The sequence below is a fragment of the Rhineura floridana genome, chromosome 8 (assembly GCF_030035675.1).
Source record: "Rhineura floridana isolate rRhiFlo1 chromosome 8, rRhiFlo1.hap2, whole genome shotgun sequence".
Lineage (NCBI taxonomy): Eukaryota > Metazoa > Chordata > Lepidosauria > Squamata > Rhineuridae > Rhineura > Rhineura floridana.
In genome coordinates this window covers 120,814,845-120,836,887 of record NC_084487.1, presented here as the reverse complement: position 1 = coordinate 120,836,887, position 22,043 = coordinate 120,814,845, and positions in this window count along the sequence as shown.

Genomic DNA, 22,043 nt, shown 5'->3' with positions numbered 1-22,043 from the left:
TGTACAAGCTTTCTCAAAGCCAAACCATGGTACTTGCTGTTCTGCAGATGTGGCTGTGGGCAACTGGCACTGCTTCATGCCCTCCTCCTCCTCGTGCACAGGGCCTCCTTTCTGAACCTCACTTTCTAGTTTTGCCTCCTCAGGATCAACAAGCTGTGACTCAAGTGGCCGCACTAACTGACTGCTGCTCTCAGCAGCAAAACCTGCAACAGGCGTCTCTGTAATAAACAAGAGATAATGCTCCTATATGGGTGAACTTCAGCTGTGATGTGCCCCCATCTCTTCCCCATGCTGCAAGATCCCCCAGTCAGAGTGGAAGTAAGCAGGTCGATAGCACAATTAAAAGAGATCCTATTTGCATCATTTTTGCTCACTGAATAACCCTGCCTGGGCCAGTCTAACCTACTATCTCACAGGGTTGTTCTGAGAACAAAATGAGACTAGGGTTCAAATCCCCACATAGCCATAAACCTCACTGGGTGACCTTGGGCCAGTCACTGCCTCTCAGCCTCATGAAAACCCTATTCATAGGGTCACCATAAGTTGGAATCAACTTGAAGGCGGTACATATATTTTTTATTTTGAATATGATGATTATGATAATAAATATGCAGCATTTCAAATTAATTCTGTATGATAAGCATTCCATGCCAAGCTTGGAAAACCAAGGATGAGGTATAAAATGTAGACAAAAATACTTTTGACAAAATGCCGTTTATCTTTTATATCTATATCTATAATTAGCAATACAGCTGAATGATGTATGTAAAGTATTTTTTCTTTCCCTTTTCTTTTTTATTAATATTTTAGTACTACTGCTAAAGTTCTGATGAAAGAATAAAGCATTCATTAGCCAAATTCAAATGATTAGAACACATCACATAAATTCCACTGAAGTTGGAGTTTTTGCCATAGAAAATGAAAAAAACATATAACCTATGATAGCCCAATAGACAATCAGAACTAATATAAAACCCTATTGCTTCTCATTTGCAAATCTTGCAAGATCTAAGGTAACTCTAGATCATGTGAGTTCAGGCGATGCATGTTATGTACATTTGTATAGATATTAGCAGAGATTGTCGACAGTCTATCTCTCTCTGGGACTGGGAATCTCTCTCTCTTTCTCACAGAACATGAGTTTGAGAGCTGGGGGACTGAGAGGAGGAGCTGCAAGGACCCTACTTCTCACCTCATCTCTGCCAAGAACAAAAAAATCAGCCTTAAGCCATTTATTATATGCCTAATGATTTATTATTATTATTATTATTATTACTGAGACAGTTTTTGTCCCACATACAATTCAGTCTTGTGATTAAACAGGACAAAAATACAAATAAAAAGAAAGATGGAGTTCAAATAAATATACAATAAAAAGCTAGCCGGCATTTTTAAAAGGCAGGAGTGCTCTGTCTGGATAAATACAGCACACAGGTATGCATAGGAACAAGGGGGAGAGTTCAAAAAGGGGGGGAAGGAAGAGAAGTAGGCCGAAGTTTCAGAAGTGCCTTGTGATTGATGGGGGGGCGGCAGCAAGGCAAGGAGAGGCAGTGGGAGGGGCAGAAGGGGCCGCGGGGGGGCGGGGGGGCAAAAATGCCATGGGGCGGAAGGGGCCGCGGGGGCGCACACACACACACACACAAATCATCATCACTCACCTCCATAGCTCTTCGCCATTCTGCTGCTGCCTTCTCCTCTGTTGTCCTTGCCCTGGCTTTTTCCTCTGGCATCCATTTTTTCCTCTCAGACGCTAGCAGGCCCTGCCTATTCACCTCTTCCCTCGTGCCTCCTAACACAGATCACGAGGGAAGAGAGAGTCTGCGCAGAGGTCCAATCAGTGTGAGGCACATGTCTTGTGTTAACCAATCACAGCCAGGAGCTGACTTCCCCTTGTTCCCGCCCCCAAGTAACGTCCAACCTAACGTGGAAACGTTAAAGTTGCAGCTGAAAAGTAGGGAAATTACTAGTCATTCCGTTACTTGCCAAATGTAATGGAATTACCCACTCGTTATTTAAAATTGTAACTAATTACAAGTAACTCGTTAAAAATAACGAGTTACTTCCAAGCTCTGATACTGAGCTAGATGGAACAGCGGTCTGACTTGATATAAAGCAGCTTCCTATGTTCCCAACATTTGTAGTTCTGCTTTAGTAAGGTTCCCTGTCTGCATCCCAGAAAATGAGTGTTCACATTTAAATGTGCCAGCTGTGTGAGAGAAGTAGGCCACCCAATACTTTTCACCTTCATTCCACTGCGGCTGTCGGAGAGCTATCCTATCTCCAACATATTTAGCAAATTTCATAGTGAATATGTAATCTCTAGGTTGCAACCTGGGAGTTAGATATTTTAGGCAAGATCAATGGCAACTCTTACCCAGGATCTCTTCCAGAGGATGGCCAGGAAGCAAAGCTCACAATACTGTGGGGATCAGAACTGTGCACAACGGACCCCTCTTTGAACCATAGACATGGGGAAGGGCCATAGTTCAATAGCAGAGCTTCTGTTTTGCATGCATAACATTCCAGGTTCAATCCCAAGCATCTCCAGATAGGTCTGGGAGCACCCCATCTGAAATCTTTGAGAGCTGCTGCCAATCAGTGTAGATGATACTGAGCCAGATGGAGCAATGTTCTGACTCAATATAAGGCAGCTTCCTGTGTTCCTGTAGCTGACGGGGATTCTCCTAGGATAGTCACCATTTTTTTTCCAGGCAGGGGTCTTGACTGTATTCCTAAACCCAGTGAATTGTCTTGGAAGACCGAAACAGAAAAAGAAAGGGCACCATGTGCATTTCTTCGTTTAACATTAACATGAAGCACAGCGAGATTGGCAGGGGAAAGCTTTTCATGACATGATGATCAACATTATGACCTGCAGATCAAGCTGCTGTTATAGTTACAGATGCAGAGTACAGCTGAACAGCTTTCTAAAGGAAGAGCTGGATATAAGCCTAATAAATAAAGCTGCAGGATAGACCATTTGCCCACACACCCAAGAAGACTCGTGACACAAGTTGGAATAATGTTATATTTATTAAATATAACATTCAACATCAAATGCAAATAAGCCAATTCATCAGATTAAATTGCTTCAGGCAGGTGAGGCCTCCTACAAATGTGGGAATATTCCCATGCCTTCTAAAGGCAAATAATTCTCTTCAGACCCTAACTCCATAGCCAAGGACGTGGGGGAAAACCTCCCTCCTTGCTGCTGAAGTCAGTTGTGGTTCCCACCTCCGCACCATGGCCCCGCCATACAGGCGTTCACCCTGATGCGCAAGCAGGTCCCACAAGGACACTCCTCAGTTCACCACCAGGCATTAAGCTTTGATAGTTCCCTGGGGAGTGCCCCTTACCTGTATACTTTAACCACCTCAAAATAACCCAATATACCTCACCTGCCCGAATTCCATGCCACAAGAGGGGATCAGCTCAAGCTTGGTCTTCTCAACCCAATAAAGAAAACAGACTCCTTAAACCCAACCTCAAATCCTCTAAAAACAAATCACATCCCCTCTCAGACAAGTGGACACCATCGTCCCTAAACAATTGAGGGGAATAAAACTTTATCCTATCATGGGATATGCACGCCCCCCCAAGGGATAAAATCAAATCCCTGACCTTCCTATTCACCCATCTGCGCGACCTATCAATTTTGTTTGGGTGAATTGCACCCCTCCATACTTGTCTCACGAGCATATCAGACCATACCAAAATTAAATTAGGATAAGAATGCCTAAGGCACGTGAGATCATGCCTGACCTTAAGCAGCAAGTCCATACCAGGGCGCTGCACAAGGTCATTCTCCCCCAAATGAATTAACAAAATATGCAGCTGTGCAGCTGACACCATGGTATGGCACACCAATGGCAACAACGCATCCCAAAACATGCCCCTCCGCACCTCCCAGCTAACTGTCGCTGATGCAGAAAGCTGCAGCTGCGTCCCAGAAAACGACGAAGAGGCCCTCCGATGCTCCCAAAACAAGATGGAATGTCCACACAGAATGATCCGCACCGGGACTGGAAGATTCAAAATGCCTAAAGAAAAACAAAATTAAATACAACATTAATACCGGACATAAGACTGGAAGGCTGAGGAACGCCACCTGCCAATTGCCTGGATATCGCCAACGCTCATGCCCACGAGGGCAGCGGCCGTGGCCGCTCCAATCCGAAATAAATGCAGCCCATAGACTCCAGCATCGCGACCAGTGGCCAACAAGGCCCGCCGAACAACGGCCCAAAATTGGAACTGAGTCAGGGCAGAACCATCCGCATGTATAAACAGATAACGCAGGCCCGCTGGCCTTAGAAGCAAGAATTGACGCATGGCAGCTACAGGGCATAATTCCAAAACCTGGCAGCTGCGTAAAGACACAAGACTGCCACGGCCCTTCTGATCAGTCTTAGAGACTCGTAGGGAGAACCTAACCATATCAGCACCTAACGTGCAATCGCCAGAGCATAAGGCCCTGTAAGACACATCGCGCTTAGAGAGGACTAACACTTCACTAGGGCGAAAGGCACCATAGACCATCGTCAGACTTACTGCGGCGAAAAGGTGCGCCTCATACAGGGATGAGCATAAAGAACGAAACAATGCCAGGCTCTGGAGGAGGACATCGGGTGTGATTGGCCTCCTCCGGTCAGCGGGCCTGGGAGCGGAACGCGACCAACCCTCAAGGACCTTTCTGACCCTAAAATCTACAGAATGATCCGGCAGTCCCCGTGCCTTAGAGATAAAGGCCAGTGCAGAGAGGTGCCCAGCGATAGTAGAAACAAAAGAGCCTTGCCCTTTCAAGTGCGTCATATACTGTAATAATTGATCCACGGGGATAGGCCACGCCATAGATAAAGCAGCACTGATTCGGAAAGCCTGGAACTTCGCAAAGGCACGCTGATACGCTTTCTGAGTACTGGGAGCAAGAGCAGATGCAATAGCGGCCCCAACTTCTAAACGCCAAGGTTCCATAAGAAAGGAGGGACCGGGACAGGGTCCAGAGCTGCTCCAGGTGCAAGCTCCTGAAAGCGCGCCATCTGTAATCGGGAAAGAGCATCAGCAATGCAGTTTTGTAACCTGGAACATGCCGAGCAACGAAAAGGATATTCAAACGCAAACATTGCAATACAAATGTGCGCACTAGTCGCATAACTCGCAGAGATTTGGAAGTCTGGGCATTAATAACACACACAGTAGACAGATTATCACACCAAAAGCGTACTGTACGGTTTTTAAATGCCTGCGGCCAAATATGGACCGCCACAACTATCGGGAAAAATTCCAAAAAGGTCGTATCTCCAGTGGTCCCGGAGGCCTGCCATGTACTAGGCCACCTATCAGCGCACCACTGCGACTGGAATATAACACCAAAACCTATACCCCCGGCAGCATCAGAATGTACCTGTAATTCAGCTTCCAAAAGCAGTTCATCATGCCAAAAGGAAAGACCATTAAAGTCCTTCAAAAACGTAAGCCACATACATAAATCAGCCCTCATCCCGACAGAAACCCTAATGAAATAGGATTGAGAGCGCACACCTTTCATGGCATCACAGAGACGCCTGAGAAATGCACGCCCTGGGGAAATGACTTTAGAGGCAAACACTAAGTGTCCCACAAGTTCCTGTAATTGAGCTAATGTAATCTTTTTTAATACAAGTACGGTCCGGAGACGCTGCCGCAAAGCAAGCAATTTGTCCTGAGGCAAACAGGACGACTGGGCAATCGTATCTAATTTGATACCCAAAAAGGTAAGTGAAGAAGAAGGGCCTTCAGTCTTTTCTGGAGCTAAGGGGACACCCAATTCAGCCGTTAAGGCCTCAAAAGAGTGCAACAAATATAGGCAATGGGAAGACCCTGCCGGCCCAACAAACAAAAAATCATCGAGATAATGAACTGACAGAGAAGAAAAAAGTCCTTCTTCTCAGCACCCATTCTAAAAATGTGCTAAATGCTTCAAAAGCTGCACAAGACACGGAGCAACCCATTGGCATGGCCCTATCAATGTAAAACTGGCCTTGAAATTTGAAACCCAATAAGTCCACATCATCGGGATGCACTGGTAGGAGACGAAACACAGATTTTATATCGCATTTCGCTAATAAAGCACCTTTACCAGCTCTGCGAACTACTCGCACTGCCTCATCAAAGGATGTATACCTAACTGATGCATGACTAGGGGAAATGCCATCATTAACAGAAGCACCTTTGGGGAATGACAAATTGTGTATGAGGCGATATTCGCCTGGCTGTTTCTTGGGAACAATACCCAAAGGAGAAATTCTCAAATTCTCCAAAGGAGGAGAAGTAAAGGGACCTGAAATCCGGTCAGCACTTATCTCCTTCCTGATTTTGGCCAACACTATAGGGGCCATAGACGTGAGAGAGGGCTGATTCTTTGACGAAATAGCAACCCTGGGGCCCTGAAAGGGTATACGAAAACCTTTAGTAAAACCTGCCAGCAAAAATCTAGCAGTAGACCTATTGGGGTAACCTGCCAACAAGTGAGCCAGGGGAATTAATTTAACAGGGCTACTGGCCTTGCGACGTACTGCCGTTGTTGCCAGACCCACGTTTATGCTGCTGGTGTTCCCCTGTACCCTGGCGAGCCTGCCGGGCACGCTGACAGGAAGAACTGGGGTGGTTGCCACCACACAGTCCGCAGGCGTGTTGAAACCTACATGGACGCCTGAGGCATCGGCCACTGCTGTTAAACGTCCAACAGACCTGCTGGGATTGAACCCACTGTCCGCCCTGACCAAAGCCAGCAGCGGAAGTCTGCGCTCGTGCTAACAGGTGTCCACTATCTGCCCTATCACCAGAAGTAGGCCTGGCCGCAGTCATGGAGCGAAGCCACAAACCGGCATGCTCCACATCCCAACGGAGGGTGGGATCCAATGCCGCCCTCTGCCTGAAATTTTCATCGTACCGCAACCACGCGGTACCCAAAAATTCTCGAAAGGCCCGATGAATGATATCCTGGTATTTTATCATAGATAGGGCCCTCGATGGATAAGCCTGCATTATAACTCCCATATAAATCGTGTAAGCGTTCAGCCAGTTAGGCTATACACGATCAACTCTCTTTTTTGTGATCACCTCACGTTCCTTGCCTTCCTGACCCTCTTTAGTTTTGACCTCATTCTCACGAAAAAGAAGAGTAAATAAATCGATGTACTCTTCACGCCAGATTCTTTCCTTCGTTGTGACCAATAAATGGTCACCCAAAGGAAGAGAAGTATCACCCTGAGGATAAACACCCTGAGGGAGAGGCAAGGAAGCAGTAGGAAGACCCGAGGCAGCCACTGATGGCTGCCAAGGGGTCACAGCTGCAGCAGGCCAAGGGAGCTGTGGTTAGTGCGGAACTAAAACTCCCCCCATCAACTTAGCAACTGGATTTATTTTTCCTATTTATTTATTTATTTATTTATTTATTTATTCATTTATTTATTTATTTATTTAAGGGGGGGTCAGAAATAATTATAAAGGGTGGTAAGGATAAAGGAATAATATATCCACTATAATAAAATAAATTTAACAATTAATATATTTGCCAAGATATATAAATATTAATATATATAAACTACTTAATATAATTATTAAAGAACAAAATAAATATCAAACCTGTAAATAAAGCTCAACAATGAACACACAAACAAATAAACTATAAAACAACAATAAATACAAGTAAGCTAGAAATTAATTTCAAACACTAACGGAATTAGGCACAGCAAAGTACTAGGAGATAAAGTGCAACGCAACCCAATGGAAACAAATTTTTTTTTTAAAGAAAATTAAGGTGGGAGGGGGTTAGACAAACAGAACAATTCCTGAAAGACCAACAATTAACAGCCCCAACTAAACGTTCCCAAGTGTTGAATCACAAAAGAAACTACCCCCCCCGTTAATTAAATCGAGCACAAAAAAAAAAGGCAGGCTGCTCGGAGAACGATCAGCTGTGAAGCGGCGAAACCCCCCCCCCTGTGCTTGGGCAGAAGCCCGCAGCCCAGCTGATTGGCGGGAAATTCAAGCTGAACTCAATTAAATGATTAAAGGCTCAGAACAAGAGCACACAGCAAGGGCAAACAAACGAGAACACAAGAAGGGAGCTAAAAAGCCGCTAAGCGGCAGAAAGCCGCTGGGGACTTGGGCTTACGCCCGCAGCCCAGCAAATCAGTGATAATCCAAGCTGAGTTAAATAAATAAATTGAGCACAACACAGAAGGAAACAGCAGCGACAAACAAACCAGCCAGTAAGAAATGGAAACGACCACCACGAGATGCAGGCAGAGCCCCTTGCAAACGCTACGCTCAAAGGTGCAGCGAGGCAAAAAAGGCAAACGCTGAGGGAAGGAGCTGCTTTAAATACTCCGCTCAAACCCAAACCTAATTGGTCCCTTGATCTCACGTGGCACACTAGATCATTTCTAGATCATTCTAGATTTTCTAGATCATTCTAGATCATTCTCGAGTCTTCTCAGCATTTTGGGTGTAGGCAAAAACGTCCCTTTATAGGAACGACATTTTTCTCTGCTTTTTCTTCTTTCTTTCTTTTTTGTTCTGTTCTGGTACTTGTCATGACATCATTACCCAGAAAAGAAATTGGTAACCCTGGGACCTAGCTAGCAATCCCTGTATAGCCCTGCTCTACCAATTGGTTCATCTCTATCTTTCAGTCTCAACTGCTGAATCACATTCAAATCTTCATCTGAAAAGAGATTTCTATTCTGGGCAATTTATTTACAAAGAAGAGAAAGGCGGTCTAAACAATCATTATAAAGGACTAGAAAACAACCATCAGTGGTCTTCTGCATTACAGTGTGGCTCATCCTGTATTATAAAGTCTGGAGACCTTAATTTAAATTCCACTCCTCAAAGCCCCCATATATATGCCCTAAGGAGTAATATTAACACTCACTGAGACTTCAAAAGACTTTTGCAGCATGTGCATGGTAAAGCACTTCAAGAGATGCAGAAAATCCCAACATTAATAAATCTACTTTACTCTAGATTCAATGAGCAAATCACACACCAATCTTGCTGCTAACACTGGAGAAAATCAGTGGGGAAATTCTCTCAATTTGCAGCACGCAAAAGAGAAGCAAGAATATAGCATTTAGGAGAAATCAGAAAGGGGTTGATGTTTTGTTCAGAAACACATAGCAACAAGACTATAAATACACAAACTGATTCTGAATCCCAAGAGATCAAAGAGTTGAACAGTTCTGAATGCTAAACACTAAAGTCAGGGGTTGCCAATGAGGTACCTGTGGGCATAATGGCACCCTTGAGGTTTTCCCTGGTGCACCAGGCACCATGAAACCTATAGACCACCTCACTTACTCCCCTCTTGGTAATGAGATGGTGAGAATGGTTACCTTCCTCCCACTTGAAAAATAAATATTGCTGAAGGAGGAAGCTATAAAAATGACAGTTTCCCACTTCCTCTTTCAGCTCTCTGTGCATATCAGGGCTCAGATCTCTTGCAACAGTGAGGTTTGTGTGTGCATGCTTTCTTTATGTCTCTCTGTAGGGAGGGGGTGATCTGTAGAAAGAAAGTGAGAGAAGTGATCAGACAGCATAGCACCCATGGCACTCATAGAAAAATCCAAATGTGTCTACAGCAGGGTTGCCAGGTCAGCATCCCAAACACTGAGATTTCAGGGGTAGGCCCTAGCGTCCCAGGCTATGGTCTGAAGGCAGGGTCAGGTGTGCTCTGTGCCTGGATGGGAGACCACCTGGGAACCATATGTAAGCCGCTTGGGTTTCTATCATGGAAAGAAAGGCAGGGTATAAATGTAATACATGGAATGAATGAATGAATGATGTCAAGGAGGTAGGCTCTAATGATGTCATGGGGTAGGACCTAGTGATATCACAGGGTGGGCCCTAGTGATGTCATGGGTCGGACTCTGGTGATATCACGGGGCAGGCCCTAGTGATGTCATTAATAAGCATGATACATTAAGAATCAACCACAGTTGCTTGGAGCATACCACTCAAACAAAAAAATTGCAAATTCTTTAATAAAACCGACTATCCCTAAACACAGGGAAGCTTTTACTCTAGACAAGTTCAATATTCTTCCTTCTGCTTTCCTGGAAGGCAGATATAAGAGAGTATCCTATAGAGAGTGTTTGTGCCCTTGTGCTTCAGGAAAGATGGAGGCAATTGCCCATGTGTTACTCTATTGTTCTTTTTATCATGATTTTAGAGCTATTTTTATTACTCCGCTATTAACAAAGACTCCCAGCAGATCTGGTTTATTTTATCTGGAATACTTGTTCTCTGAAATGAAATGAATCTTTATTGCTCAAAGCCATGGGCTACCACAATTCATCACATGTGAAAGGAAAAAAATACATATTAAAATACAAGTCATATTTCAACAAACACAGTTCAACAGCATACAGTGAAAGGACAACAGCACTATATCAACAACCCACCGCATAACTTAGTGGATAAGTATTACAGCAATAATGGCACTGGGGCATAACCCACTCACCTCACAAGGTTTTATTTTTTGGTATCTAGCTCTTAGTTTCCCCACAGCTATAGTAAACTTGTTCTCTGACTGGAACTCCTGGGTCACAAGGAAAGTGGTCAGCTCCTTGCAGCTTCTGTTAATTGTCAGAGAGCAAGGATTAAATCATCTTTTTGTAATTTTAATCTTTAATACTTTTATGCTTTACAAGGAAATCTCCTATTGTGGTTTGCTTGGTTTTATTATGTACAAGGATTAGATTTTTTTACTTTTCTATATTTCACACTTGTACAATTTTGTATGGGCTGGTATGTGACTGTAATAAAAATAATCAATAATCAAAGCTTCATATTGGGAAGGTTCTCAAAACAGGCTATGAATTGGACAATGGTGTTCCCGCCTTGTACGGGGGCGTGTTTGCTGCCACCCCGTTGTTGAGAAGGCTCGGGAAGGTTCCCGAAGGTTTCAAAGTGGTCAGGTGGGGTAATTTGACCAATTGAGTGAGGGACTGAGTGGCTATAAATAGTCTGCTCCTCCCTAAAAACTTGCCTTTTTTGCCTTGCGGCACCCACCCTCCCTCCCTTGTCAGTATGGGCTCTGCTAGTCGCCAAATGGGGCTGAGTAGGATTTTTTTTTTGGAGATCCTGATTTCAGAATCTCTTTGGTTTTGCCTACTCCATACTGCTTGGTTTGATTCGATTGGCTTGCCTGGAAGGGTTGTGGTGATTCCGGTTTTGTCTGGCATGGAATTCGGGCAGGTGAGGTAATTGGGGTTAAAAATTGAGGCGGCTGAGGCATTCTGGTAAAGGGCACTCCCTAGGGAACCATCAGGGAGTAATTTCTGGTGTGGATCTGGGGAGTGTCCACGTGGGACCGGCTTGCACATCATGGTGAACGCCTGTACGGCGGAGCCAGGATGTGGAGGTTGGAACCACCTACCTGACTCCAATAGCAAGGAGGGATAAGTTTTCCCACATCCTTGACTGGGGAGTTACAGTCTATTCCCTCACAGATAGGTTGAGCCTCACTTGCCCGAAGTATTTGATATACAATTAATTGGATGATTTGAATATGATTGATTATGTGTTATATTTTAATAAATATAACATTACTCCATATATGTGTCACGAGTCTTCTTTGGTGTGGTGGCAAATGAACTGCCCTCTTCAACAGCCCAGGAAAATTTAAACTTCTTTTAAATTTCTGTTTGAAAGATAAAATGTATAATAAGCTATTTTTGCAAGTAATTTTAAAAAATCCTGCATGTACACTTTTATTATAATAATAACTGGGATTGTTTACAGTAAACAATTGCCTACTAAGATCTTGTTGTGATTTTTTGTTCTACATCTCCTGACTTGCACACAGAGAGAAAGGGACTTTTTCTACTGCTGAAAGCTATAAACTTACTCAATTATGAGATTTTCAGACAAGCAGGAAAAGAAAATAATTTTCTGGCCTTGCAATGGGTTCTAGCTATTTCATGGAGGTCAACAAATCCCTTTTGAATCATAACCCTGACTTCACTTATTGGCTACAAACCTGAAAGGGAGGGAAAAGAGCATCCAGCTATGAGATCATTTAACAGAAGTTGTGGGGTGGCAGCTGATGTTTTGGTGTATATCTCTTGAACCAGACCACCTAGAAACTTAATTTTTAAAAAATGAAAGCTGAGAGGTCAGAGATTGAGGTGACTCACCCAGAGAACTGGAGAAAACCCAAAAGATCTGGAGTCTGTGGGCAAAAACCAGAGACCTGGCAACCCCAGATGCCATATTCAAAAAGGGAGGAAAAAGAGATTTTCAGTATAGACCAGAATAACTTTCCTTCCTCTCTCACTCTTCCACTTTTCCAAGGGAGCCCATAGCTATTGATATGACAGTTACTGCTACAATTACCCTAAAGCCCCTATGTACCTATAGTGATTGGCTTGTAGGTTGTAGTGAGAGTCAGGCCCTTGTCTCAGAAAATGTATCATCTCATCTGATGTATTTTACTGGCTTTATGAATGTATTTTTCTTAATTATTTTATGCTCTTCACTAACATATTTTTTAAAATGTTAGCAGTATAGAAAGTTTGCAAATAAATAAATAAAATAACAAATCTTAGACTTTATGATGAAACAGTTAGAAGGCAGTCTTCTAAGGTGTGAAAGCCAAAGTGAAAAGCTTTATCAGTCAAAGCCAGCAACTGCAGTTGTATCCACAAAGCTGCAGGAAGCCAGTGCAGATGTTGATGCCTTTGCCTAATGTGCTCCAAGTGACCCACAAACTAGTTTTCTTGACCAACATTCTCTGGAGGGAAATGTTTTCATCTCCCGTAGATAGGCTTTTGGTTCCATGTCAGGCTTTTGCCATAACATGATTTATGTGCACAACAGCTTGCGTCAAAATCTTTCTTTCCAAGCCTCTGCTGCAGACAGCACACTGCTGTGGTGTGTTGCTCTGTTGGTGTGAAGTGGGCTGCCTTTTTTTTTTTGCTGATCTTTTCAGTAATTAGTTTTTGAAGGTTAATCCCATCAGGCATTTCCAACATTTAGCCCCATGCCTAATGAATTGTTGAGCAGCTTCAGAACATTGCACAGCAGATACAATGGTTGCGGGATAAGCTATTAGAAAAAGTTTGCTCTTGACTCATCCTGCAAAGTAATGAGGTCCCCCTGGGGATTTGCTGAGCACCCCCTATTATTGTCATCATTTGCACTGCAGTAATTCTTGGAGGCCTTAGACACAGATCAAGGGACCCCCGTTGTGACAAGAATGAGAAAAATGGATCATAGTCCAAACACACACACATATTTAAATGTGTGACCTGAAATGAGGAAATTCAATACTTGACAAGGTCACATCTATTGAAGTGATAAGAGAACGATTAGCAATGTGATAAATGTGCAGCAATACATTTCACAAGGTTTGCATTCTGAGGCAGAAAGACAAAATTCATTTTCTACTAATGATTCCCCTAGGCCTTCTGAAATCATTCAGCCAATCCTGATCATGCAACACGTGCACACCTTTTTTCACATTCATTCTGTCAGTTAGCTTATAAACCACCCATTAGTAACAGGATTCTCTGGGCAAGAACAATAAAAGCATTAAAAAAAACCAGTCACTGAAGCCACATCAAAGCCACACTAAAATTCACTATAAAGCAAAGTGGAATGTCTGGGCAAATGCACAGTCTGTGCCTGACACCAGTCAGAGTTGTCATCAGGTGAGCTTCTCTGGGGAGGGCATTCCCTATGACAGGTGCCATGACTGAAATGTCTCTCTCTTTAGTTATCACATGCCTAGCTTCAGAAAGGTAGGGGACATGGAGGAGAGCCTTATATGGAGGATGAATGGTTCAAGGAGTTTCTTGTGGGAGAAGACAGTAGATCATGTAGACAAGCTTGAATGTTTTTATAGGTAACAGCCAGCACTTTTAATGGTGTCTAGTAATCATATGTACATATGGAATACACGCACACACAGGTAATCTGGGTGACCTTTCCCTTTATTGCCCCATTAGTGTTTCTCCAGCATTTGGAATGAAGGCCATGGAAAACTGAATTGGTGGGACAGGTAGGCCATCAGAGAACGCTTGGTTGGCTGAATCAGGCCTGTGGGTTTGCAGTTAACCCACCTGTTCCATGCCTTTGCCACCTTTCTGGGGGCTCCTAGTTCAACACCAATATTCTGATTAAGAATGATGGTGACACAGATGATCCATGCCTGAAGCTGTATATGATACTTGGATTAGAAATACCACACAGGCATCAGAAGTGGGAATAGAACAGAACATTTATGACACAGAGAAATGTAAGAACAAAGCCAGCAGCTCTTTCAGTACTCCCCAAATCACAATGAAAACGGGACAGTAAGAATGCAGTCATGTCACCTCCTAACTCCAGAGCAGATCAGTAAGCAATTCAATCTATTCAGGCATCGCCTCGCTCCAGATCCTATCCTTCTGTGGAATACCTCCAAGGGTGATGGTGTGCCACAATTTGAAAACCACTGCACTACCCAACATCTTAACTTTTGTAAAAAAATTTATCTGAACAATGTTGACCAATGCTTTTTCTTGGGCCCTTTTCCGCCAAAGAGATAGTGGAAAGAAATGAAAATATTTAGCAAATGAAGATGTAATGGCTGTCCCTGTGTCTTTTACATCAGGATCTCAACTAGTGCCCATAAAACTAAATCACCTTGAGCTATAACACCACCTGCCTCATATGACACCCCCCCGACACACACACCTTCATGATGCAACAATCTGGCCAAGCAACAGATTCATCAGATGGTCTTCCTACCTCTTTGCCTTAGCTATCATATCCATATTTGACAGTAGATCACACTGACTATTTTTGATATGCACATTGGCATGGGAGCAACTACAGAGGTAAGGGTAACCATGCTATTATAAGGGTGGGGGAAGGATAGGTAGGGATGGATAAATCTGCCAATTCTGGTTTCTCTTCGTTTTTCGTTTTTCCAGTCTTAAAATCAGTTGTCCACATTTCTGCGTCAGTTTGCAATTTTGAAAAAGTCCTCATGAAAATTCATCAGCGCTTTAGTGCAAATTTCTTCTAATAGGCACATTTTTGTGTGCAGTTTTGCCTAATGTATGTATTTTTGCAAATAATTTCCCCTAGCATAGTGCATTTTATGTGTTAATGTCATTAAAGTATGCATTTTAATGCATATTTTCCCATAATATATGCATTTTATACACATTGTTTGGTTAGAGAACCACACTGCAAAATTCAGAGGAGTGCAAATTTCAGATCATTGTGTTTTGTTTCTTGTATTGGTCCTAGAAGTACAGATTAGAGAGTTTCTCATTAAAATACAGACAGAATTTCTCCTCCATCTCTAGTGCCTATTCATAATCAAAGTAAATAGAGTCACTCCAGTTTAGTTTCTATATACTGTTTTAATGGCAAATCCCATCCATAGACCTAGTTGTAGTAAGCCTCAGGCCAATCAGTTCAACCACAAGCTAAATTTCATACCAATGGGGAAAGCAGCTGGAGAGATGAATTGACACAGTCAAGTACTCTTGACCTGACAAGATCAGAGAAAATCCCCGCAGGCTAGCAGGACTGTACCTCTCAGGAGGAAGAAAATTAAAGTTGCACTCCTTTCTCCCAGCAAAGTTAAAAGTGTCTGAAGGGACCAATGTAGAAACTAGAAGCCTTTGCAACTCCTACTCCTTAGCTGCAATGACAAGGAAAGGAAGAAATATGTCACTATCTGCTCTGGTGCTGGACATCAGTCTATAAAATGAAAGATGTGCTAGGGAATCAGGTTACATTATCCCCCTAGAATGGAAAGTCATTCTGCATATGCTCAGAGGCAGATGATGATGATGATTTTACCCTCCTTACAACCATGTGTTTCCAGACTAAGCCATACATGGAACAGGAAATTAAATCATATGGAGATCTCGGGTCCAGGGACAAAATGTTGCCCTTTAGAACTCTCCGTCTGGCCCTTGAAATGCAGCCCAGGCTGTGCCTTGCTCTGCACCCTCCTTCGGTGCTTTTGCCTGGCTGGAATGTGTTCTCAAACTGTGATGATGTCCCTTGCTTGCCTAGAAAGAGAAATTAGTTATGTGTGTAGAAACCTCTGACTTTTGTGTGGCTGGGATGTAGTCCACTGCACAAAGATAAGAGTCATGTCCATTGCTCCATCCACTTTTGCCTGCGGCCACACCCACTCCCCCACTACTGTACTATAGCCCCCAGACGATTCCCCACAAGGGAATGTGCCCCCTGGGCTGAAAAGAGTTTATCAATACTAAGCCAAAAGCGTAGTGGAAAATTCAGAAGTGCAGTGTCCCTTTCTGATTGTCACACCATGCCCCCTCACAGCCATGCCCCCAGGATTTACAGTCTCTTCTGCAATTGCAGAATTAAAGAACCAGAATGAAATTGCTGTGTGCATAGGATCCATCTCCCCACCTTCAATCTCTATCTTTCTGGGGTCTCAGTGTTGCCAGAAACCTTTTGATTTGAAGAATTCTGAAATGAAGCCAAGTGTGGGACTTGGATTTGGGAGACCAAGGTACTTAGCCAATGAAGTTCACTTCTTACTTACCCTAGGAGCCAATCAGCATTAAAGGGGAGGTGTGTGTTAGCTGCTGAGGAGAGTCTTCTCAGTGACTGACTCACCTCCATTCACTGTGATTGGCTCCAAACAGCATGAAAGGATAAGGAAATATGTTGTTAGCAAAGTGAGAAAACTCTTCTCAGTGGCTAACATTCTCCACTTCCATGGTGATTGTCTTGTACATAGGAATCCTGTTGGGACCCTGTTCCCAAAAAAGAAACATGTGTTTCTCCATGACCCTGGATAACTACACCACTGCCCTGAGCTAAACCTTCATGAGACATAGCTCAAATTAAGCCCTCATTCCTGCATTGAAAGGGCATTCCTAGTATAATGCCAGGAGGAAATATCCCATATTGGCACAATAATGGGGCATTTTTGGTCTCCTTTGTATCCAGTCCCCATTGCCCCTTCACTGACCTGAAAAAAAAGGTGGAAGTACTAGTTATTAAAAAGGTAGCTTACCGCTTCCACAAAGGTGTTCTTGACTTCAGAGAACATTTGATTACAGTCAGCTAATAGGCTTTCAATTGACAACACAGGATGGGTCAATTGACAAGGGCACCAAGCCTTGAACCAGCCCCTAAGAGATTTGAATGCGAGCAGAAGAAACACATGAGTATGATGGCTCAGGCTCTCTTGATGATAGTGTTTTGCAGCGCTAGCCTTGATAGGTATTTAACATCCCCTCACATTTAGCAAACCTTTATGCATGATAGAGTTCTTGAGGTTATCTACAAGTACATGGCAATTAGACCCAGTAAATCTTATTACAGTTTGCATTCTGTAACACCCATGCCCTTTGGCTGCAATTCAAAACTGTAGCAAACTGAATGCTGGGAGAACAAGGGTTGAGTGGATTTGTTTTATAAAGAGGAAAGAGGAGGAGACTTCAGAATTGGGTCATGACACTTCCTGATTTGCTAACTTATTTTTCCATCCTGGGCATAAGGACCTTGCAACTGAATGTACCAAACACATGGCACTTATTCTTCTGAGCAATTCTTCTCTTTGTTTTAAATCTCTACTATGTTAATTTATGTGGATAGTAGATTATTAATTTATGTGGATATTTTGTGTTGTGGATTTTATTACTGTTAGTTGTCTTGGGTATTTCAATGGACAGCCAGGGTATAAATGTAGCAAACAAACAAATATGAATTGCCCAGTAGCTGTCATTTAAGGCTTTTTAGGAGAAAACTACCTTCTCCACTTAATACCGTTAACCATGTGAAACAGGATCTGAGCTGTCTTAGGCGCTGCCTAGGACCTGAGCATGCTTAGTAGATTTCTCCTTCATCTGTGAATAGTAGACCCCTATGCCACAATTAACTCAATTGCTTTAGAAAGTTCCTTAGATTTAAAAGTGGCTTATGGTCAGGGCTGGTGCCAGAGGATGGCCAGGTTGGGCCCTGGCTGAGGGCCCCTGTGGACCAGAGGGTCCCCTGAGGGGGCCCTCCTTAGGGTGGGAGAGTAGTGGTCCTGTTCTGCAGTAGTGTTGGCTCCCGACCCTGCCACAGATCGCAGAGACGGATCTCCCAGGGACCCCTTCCCAATACAGATAGCGTGCGGGCTTCAATAAGCCTGCACACATGCCCTAGCTACCTCTCCCATTGTTGTGAATGCCATGCGGATGTCAGCCTCTTAGGGAAACCCCCGCCTACATCTTGGTTGATGACAGGCACAGAACTCGTATGTCATCTGCATGAAACTACAAGATGTGAAAGGTAGGTGGGGCACACACATGTTGCAGGCCTGGGGCAGGTTGGTGCCCAAGGGCCCAGTCATGCCTGGTACCAGCCCTGTTTATACTGGCATGGGAGGATGATCTCTGAGAAACACAAAAAAGCCCTTTGGAACTAGTTGTGTAGTTATTTGAATATTAGCCTGGGTTTCTTTGAATATTAGCCTGGGTTTCCAGTCATACCATTATCTATAGCAGGGTTGGGGAACCTGCAGCCTTCCAGATATTGCTGGACTACAACTCCCATCTTCCCTGACCATGGACCATGCTATGTGAGGCTGATGGAGTCTGACAACATCTGGAAGGCCAAAGGTTCCCCACCCTTGATCTATATATAGTGGAATTCAAATTGGAATGCTGCCCAGCTAATGCAATTCATTTTACTTTAAAAAGGCAGGTTGTAGAATTAAGAAAAGCTGGGCCTGAAATATTGATGAGAGCTTCATCATATATTCGGAGGCAGATGTTTCCTGTTCTCATGTGGGATGCCTGGAAGAAGGTTCTTCTGGACCTGAGTTAATTACTAAGATTCAGTGCTCACCATCTCCCAGCAATCCCTGTAACAGAAAATAGTTGCTGATAGGCTGGCCAATAGCTCCATTTCATACCAAACTTTGTGTGTAACAGAGGACAAGGTGTAAATTGAAATGTACATTTAACCAGCACTGTGAATGGGATACTAGGGATGGGTGAATCTGCCGGTTGTGGTTTCTCTCAGTTTCTCATTTTTCCAACCTTAAGTTCAGTTCTCCACATTTCCACATCATTTGAGATTTTTTAAAGACTTCATGAACGTTCATCAGCATTTCAGTGTTACTTTCTCCTATGTACACTTTTTAATGCAAAAGACATGGTTTGCAAGCCCTTCTCTCTATTATACTGCATTTTTGTATGCTAATTTCACAAATACGCATTCTAATGCATATTTTACAGCAGGAAATGCATTTTTGTACACATTACAAGAACTGCATTGCAAAATATGGAAAAGTTTGAATTCTAAAGGATAGCTGTGTTTCAGTTTGCATATTGTTTCAGGGAGCAAATTATGTAAGCTTGCCTTTACCTGCGAACTAAACCAAACTTCTCCCCCATCGCTATAGGTTGCCAATACCATATCTGTTTATGCTAGATCAGGGGTTCCCAGACTGTGGCCTGTGGATTACCAGTGGTCTGCAAGCTTCATTCAGGTGATCCATGGCCTGTATGTGGATTTGTGGTTTAAGACAGGTGATGGTACATCCATCACATTAAATATACATATTAATATTTAATTGTATTTTATGCTTCTTTTATTTCTTATATGTATTGCCATTTGCATTCTATGGATTTTAAATTGTAATACAATAAAATGCAATATATAAGGAAAATAAAAAACCGATCAAATATACTTAAAGATCATACAGCATCTAGTGCAATGTATAACAATTACTGCAACAGGCAGAAAAATCATTAAATGGTCCGCCAAGACCCTCAGCAATTTTCAAGTGGTCTATGGAGGGGGGAGTTTGGGAACCACTATGCTAGATAATTTCCTGAGCAACCTTGATGTGTTAAGAGTTAATCACTACCTTCCATATTTTACTCCTACAAGCTTTCAGGAACTTACCTGCCTCAATGTACCACATCAGTAATTGAACATACCAATTGGCCTCTAGCTTACTAAAAACTATTTTGCCTTAGGATCACACAACCTAGAAAACTCCTTGGCAGCTAATATCCTGATCAGGGGACTCTTCTATTAAAGCTCCCTGTCCTTTTGTCCTTTTCTTCGCTGCCTCCTTTCCCCACTGGTATAGCTTCGTAGCTGGTTCAGCTACAGTATGCAACAAAGGGGACTCTGTGACATCCCCTTTCTTGTAGCTGTGTCATCTTCCCATGTTTAAAGTTTTGCATATTGTCATTCAGAGCTTGCCTCCCCGGGATTTCTTCTAACGATGTGTCTAGGTTATGGTACTCTCCTGCACTGACATTCACATAGCAGATTAAGAATGACTTTGTTCTGTGCTTTTGCTCGTAATCTGTAATACAAATATCAGCAGAGGTGATTAGAACTAGGTTAAATTGCCCAGTACAAAAATCCACCTACAACTCCCATCAACCTCAGCCAGCATGGCCACTGGATTGGGCTGATGGGAGTTGCAGTTCAAAAAAGTAACTTTTCCAAGCTCTGAAGTCTAAGCCTTCATTGTCAGAAAATGAGATAAACTAGATAGAAGCAGAATTACGTGTGCAGAAGACTCTGAACGGTGTAAGAATGAACCCATCAGAGTTGGCCACAGTGTCCCTTTCTCACTAAAACTTGCAGATAGCTGTGTTGTGTGCAAGGGGGGGGGTAAGATAAGGTAATATCTTTATTAGGGCAATTACATTGTCACAATTTTATTTATTTATTTACTTATTTATACTAATATTTATATCCTGCCTTTCCCTTCTGAAAGATGCTCGAAGCAGCTAATGAAAGGAATCTGAAACACAAGAATAAAATTATCAATCATCCTATCACAAAAACAACGGATGATCTGTTCTCATTTGTGTGTGATTTTTATTGTGCTATCAGTGTTGTAAACTTCTTTGATTTTTTAAAAATGAAAATGTGATATATACTAAATTTATATACTAAATAAATTAGATTAAAAGCCAACACGTTCAAGATGAGAAGCAGGATTAAAACTGGTGCCCAGTGAGCAAGCTTTTCCCAGAATTCATTGGCGAAAAAAAATGGAAAAAAAAAAAAGCGAGCTACTAGTTTGCTTTTCCAGTAAGGGGAATTCTGGTGATTCCATCTCTTGGTAATACTAGAATATCAGGAACCACTGCATCCAAATAAACTCTGGTTAAACAAATTCAAGTCTTTATTGTTTAGCCAAAGCCCATCGGTTGTTTTTAATACACAGAACCACAACTAAGAAATTAACCAGATCAACTACGTCTGGATCTGGCTTGCCAGGAAAAAACACAAAAAACACCAACCAATGCCCCCTCCCCAGTACATCCTCTCCTACTCAATTCTTTTCGTGCCCCGGTTACTTTACTATGCATTTCTGGGTTGAGTTAAACAAGGCACTATCCAGCCTCTCCTTTCTCTAATATATGTAATACATATAAATTTCTAATACATGTAATTCTAATTCTTGTACTTTCTCTACTTCTTAAAAACAGATTGGAAATGGGCCACACAAGCCTGAAAATAATGCAAAACTGAGAGAAACTAACATTGACAGATTTGTCCGTCCCATACTACCCCACCCTACAGCAGAGCTTGCCAGTACCACCTATTGTGCCCACAAAGGGTATCCATAAATGTCCCCTCAAAAATCCACAACTGTTTGCTCTTCCTGCTCAGTACATCTTTGCACTTGCTCAACATCTCCTACACAGAACACACTCCCTTAAAAAACCCCACATTTCATTTGACCAGAATTGGATGCCCACCTTCCTCTCTCTTCTGAAGAGACCTTGTCTCTGTAAGGGAGCATGCCGGTGGCTGATGTAGGTGCCTTTTGCTCCATGGATTGGGCGGCTGATGGGAGGCAAGCACAGACCACCATTTGTTGATATGCCCCCGTGACAGCCATTTTGTAATTAGCACTCACTGCACTTTCTCAAAATTCCAAATGTGCCCACTGTCCCAAACAGGTTGGTGCTCCTTGTCCTACTCTACGCCCTTAGCATCTGGCACACCTCTATATCTGGAAATTCCATTTAGCTGCTATGGCT